The 5022-nt window shown below is 55.8% G+C and overlaps 1 protein-coding gene across 7 annotated transcripts in view; it reads left to right on the forward strand.

The window, feature by feature from the left end:
- PCBP3 (poly(rC) binding protein 3) overlaps window positions 1–5022 on the forward strand; it is a 59145-nt gene that overhangs the window by 41545 nt on the left and 12578 nt on the right. The window lies entirely within an intron of this gene.

Here is a 5022-nt window from a genome sequence, read left to right on the forward strand (position 1 = left end):
GATGCGTGCTGACACCTGGCCCCGCCAGTGATTCTCCACACACCCCCTTCTGTTACTGGGGATCTCTCCACCCTTCTGTGAGTTTATTTAGCCAGCTCAGTGGGGACCGCAGGTGTGAAACACTAGCAGCTTCGGAGCAAAGGTCGACATCTTGTACTCCCAGGAGGCCGATGGCGTTGCCTGTGGAAATGAGCGCGCGGGGGCCCATCAGACCCCAGCAAGCAGGCAGGGTGGCCCCTGGCGCAGGAGCCTTTCTGACCCCATGGGGGTGATACCCATCCCTAGTCCTTTAGCCCCCAGCCCACGGGACCAGGAAGGTAGGTGTTAGCACTTGGAGGGGGAGGGTGGGAGGGGCTAGCCGGGCCCTCCCTGCAGGACCAATGGGCCAGGGCCAGGGCCAGGGTCAGTGCCAGGGCTAGGGTCAGGAACAGGGCCAGGGTCAAGGCCAGGGCCAGGGTCAAGGCCGGACGGTCTCACACGCTGGGGTCAAGGTCGGGTCAGGGCCAGAGTCAGGGCCAGGTGCCGCGGTGGATAGGCTCCACAGCTCACAGGATGCCCGGAGTGGTGGGGTCAGGACATCAGAATAGAGCCGAGGGTCTAGGTTCCTGGACGGCACGGCCTTCATTTAAGCAGGGCAGGCAGCTTGGTGCCTTTAGAAGTGTGCGTCAGCAGCCCAGCTCTGCGGCCATCTCGGAACCGGAGCACTCGGCAGCCCCTGGCCGGGAGGGCCGCCGGGGAGGGCAGGCCTCGGACCTGGCTGAGCGCCTCTGGGCCGAGCACCGCTCATGCGCCCGCGTGGGGCCCGGGGGTTCTGTTTTGGCTGACGGATTTTTATGTTAGTTGTTCTGCTCTTCCCATGTGATTTTCCGTTTCTGTTAAAGCGGGTCACGTGGCAGGTTTTCTTCAGGCCAGTGTGAGCTAACACGACTGATGGTTGTGTGACCACCCCTTGCACTTGGGAGGGGTTTGCAACGCTGTTCTGGGAGGCGGCGGAGCCAGTCACTCACTGACCCTGAGTGACACTCACGGAGCGACGTGTGGTGAAGTAGGTGACGATGGCCAGGAAAGCAGTTCTTATCTGAGCTTAGAACCCAAATGTAACACAGGAAATACTAATTTATTCTGTAACCTAACCGGATGCAAAGTTTAAGTGTTTTGACCACAGTGGCTGGCACACGCACCGCAGCCATCTGTGGGCGGCTTACGGTCTAACCTGGATCAGATACAGACCAGGAGAAAAACATTTCTTAGATCTGAGTATTTCGTTGTGTAGAACTGAATTATACACACTTTTTCTGTGCCCAGTTTTAAAGAATGTTTTCTGGTTTGCCCCGAAGAATCACCGCCACCGCCCCCACCCCTACCCGGCCGCTTCCCTGCAGGTTCTCGCAGGCACCCAAACCCTCTGGGAGCTGTGGCTCTCATCCATGCCAGGGAGGGAGGTGCAGGCCTGCTGGGCGGCAGGAGGCCTCACGGCTGCTGACCTGACTGCAGAGTGCAGGGAGGCTGCCCGCTGCCCCGCCGCCTGGTCCTGGCCGAGGGCTGGGTCACGGCCCCAGGCGGGAGGCGGGCCACCCCGGACCTGGCCGCGGAGCTTGGGCACACAGCGCCGGTCGCCCGTCCCTCTCACCCAGCATGTCTGCTGCTTTAATTACGGTGGGTGATCGCACCTGGAAGTGTTGGCCAACGTCAGTCATCCCCTTACGTGTGACCTTTGTTTCCGGTCTTCGTGGCTCCCATGCCACTCCCAGACTTAACGTACCCCATTGAAAGGGGGTGCCTAACTCAAGCGCCAGCAGAAGGCCATGTGGGGCGACAGGGTGCCGGCCACCTCTGCCTTCGCAACCGAGCCTTGCACTAAGCGTGTGAAGTGGCCGTTGGGACTGTCATGCACTCCGCACGCCGGGGCGGGAGAGGCCGCGTGCCCACAGCGGGCCCTGGCCCCTTGCCCCATGCCGCGGGCTCCCAGCAGCGGGCTGGGCGACTGCGCTGAGCGTTGGCCGGGCCCCCACACGGGCCAGGGAACGTGTCCCTTAGAGCGAGTCGCAGGGACACCGGAGCGACGTGCATGGCACGATGGAAGTGGAGAATCAGCGGACAGCTGCCCGTTACGTTCCTGCAGGGCCGTGGGCTGGAGTCCCCTGTGGACACAGGGTAGGTGGGTGGGCTCCCCACCCACCTCCTCAGGCTTCCTCTGAAGCCTGAGGGAGGTGGCCCCTGGCATTTCACAGGGAGCACGTGGGAAGAGTGACCAGTCCTGCACCTGTCCACCAGATGATGGCCGCACGTCCGGCTGTGTCCTTCTGGGATCGCGTAGCACCAAGCGGCAGAGCGGTGCCCGCCCCCACATCAGACCAGGGCTGCCGCAGTCACTCACGAGACGGGGTATCCGGGTAACTGTCACCATTGGCTTGAGCTAAATTTTCTTTCCTCCGTCCCCTGCCCTGGGGTTAAACTAAAGGATCAGCAGTCCCTCCCAAGGATCCGCCTGGTGGCAGGGCTCGGCAGGCCGGTCCTCCCGGCCTGCTTGGCCCCGGGTGACCTGTTTGCACGTGAAATTCCGAGGAACACTAATAGCCGGGGCTGAGAAGGGAGAGCAGATGCTCCAGTTGGGGCCCAGGAAGAGATGCAGGATGGAAAGAGGGAGATTCTGGGAAGCACTGAGAAGTCCTCGGAGCTCATAAACGAAGCCGATCCTCACGTTCGGGAATCCCAACCAACTTCAAACAAGACAAACAGCAAGACACCCGTCTCAGAGAAACCAAAGCAAAGCCGCACACCACCGAAGACCACAAGTGTGTTCAAGCAGTCAGAGGCCGAAAGGACGTCACGAAGGACGAGAGTGACGGACAAGCGGACCCTTCGGCAGCGCCGTGGGGGCCAGGAGACGGTGAGGCCGTAGGAGGGGGACTCATTGGCCTGAGACCCTGTCTCAAGGGGGCCTCCCGAAGGCCTAAAGACGGACACTTGCAGACAAGCAGCTGTGACCAGCAGGGTCCCCACAGACACCCTTCCGGAGGACACCGGTCCCAGGACGGCCGGAAAGGCTCCAGGAGCCGGAGCAGTGGCGATTCCGTTCCTGTCATGAGCACCAGCCCAAGCCGTAAAGAAGATGTCGATGATTTTGACTACACCAAAACTTAAACATTTAGGGAAATGAAAAAACTTTGCCCCGTAAAATCCGTATCAATGCTGTGTGATTTGTGAGATTAACAGAACAAAACTAAATGGACAAAAACTGCAAGGGCTGAGGGGGATCGGGGCATTCTCAGGTGTTGAGTTTAGGCTTGACACGAGCACGTGAAAATTTCAAAGGGACGGCTAATAAAAAAGCGTTCAGTTACATCAGTGCCACGAAGTGACGGGGGCAAGGCGGGTTAGGGACACGTGATCAACCACTACAAATGAAGAGCAGGGAAGGGAAAAACCCAGAAAGTCGGGACAAGTAGAGGCGCAAAGTGAGAGGTAGAGATTCCTCTGCATCCATGGGTCATTGCGACCGACGGCGAAGGAGATTTTCCAGGTAAAAGACAAAGGCCGCCAGACTTCAAAAAATCTAGCATTTTTTTCAGGAGACACGCCTAAAGAATAACCACTCCGAAAAACTGAAGACTAGAGGAAGCCGTTCTAGGCAAATACTAACCAAAAGAAGCCTGATTTACAAATATTGATTATCAGCGAGGGAAAAAACAAGACTTTAAGGCAAATTCTTTAGTCATTACATATTGATAAAAGGTTCAGTTCACTAGAAGATATAACAGTTCAAAATTTATGTGCACCTAAAACATAGCTTCGAATACATACAAAGAAAAACGCTGACGAACCATGAAGAGAGTTTGACAGCCATTGCAGTAGAACCTGAACACATCTCCCTTTCAGTGACGGTCAGATGCACAAGATCTAACACTGTAGCCCCTGAGACGGATTGATCGGCGGGTGCCGGACACGACACCCAGCACAGCTGTAGAACTCGTGAGAATACTTACAAAACCCGATGGCGTCCTAGACCGGAGAGAAGGCTCACCGTGTCTCAGAAAGTGGAAACACAGACTGTTCTCTTACCACAAAGCAGTGAGGTGGAGATCAACACTTAAGAGACACCTTTAAAAAACTTATCTTTGTCGGATGTCAAAGACCAAAATAAATGGAGAGACAAACCGTGTTCCTGGATAGGAACACTAAGTGTCTTATACTTACGGTAATTCTTCCCAAATTGAGGTGCACGTGAAATACAGTCGCAGTCAGAATCCTGACAGGCTGTTTTAAATTTCCATGTGAAAGTGCAAAGGCCCAGAGCCGTCAGCGCCCACGGAGAGGACTTGGGATCGGGAGATTCGTCCCGGCCGTGGGAAGGCGTACTCAGGCCGTGCTGCGACGGTGGGGAGTCGGGGGCACGGAGAGCCCGGGGTCGGACCCACGTGGGCGAGGGAGCCTGGTCCGTGACAGAGATGCCGGGATGGTGGGTCGTCCTCACAGGAAAACTGATCTGCACAGCACAAACGGACGACCAGAGAAAACCTGGCACTGCTGGGGGAGATTATAGTAGAATATTGTTCTGCACACAGGTCAGGGGAGGGGTTCTTAAAACGTGAGCAGAAACCATAAAGACGATGCTAGTTTGACTACATTAAAATTTAAAATTTTTTTCTCTGAAGATACCATAAGGAGAGTGGGGAAAAGGTCTTTTCAAGCAGATAGAACTGGAATAGGATTAGTATCTGAAATGCATAAGGAGTTCCTGCGAATCAGCAAAAACCAAACTAAGAGAAAAACGGGCCAAAGACACAAGCGTTTTACAGAAAGGAGAGGCGGATGCACATGAGACCCCTGAGGGGCTCCATTTCCTGCCTGGAGAAGTGGCTGCCTGGCAGGTCGGCTTTGTGACAACTCATTGGATACTTATGGTTTTAGCAACTGTCTGCATTTAACATTTGTCTGTGTTTTTATATTCCGACACGTTAGGAAAAATAGGCCAGTTGCAGAGATGTTATCATGTGAACCTTTGCTGGAGCTCCCTCCCTC

This window comes from Pteropus alecto, unplaced genomic scaffold, assembly GCF_000325575.1.
Source record: "Pteropus alecto unplaced genomic scaffold, ASM32557v1 scaffold339, whole genome shotgun sequence".
Classification (NCBI taxonomy): domain Eukaryota; kingdom Metazoa; phylum Chordata; class Mammalia; order Chiroptera; family Pteropodidae; genus Pteropus; species Pteropus alecto.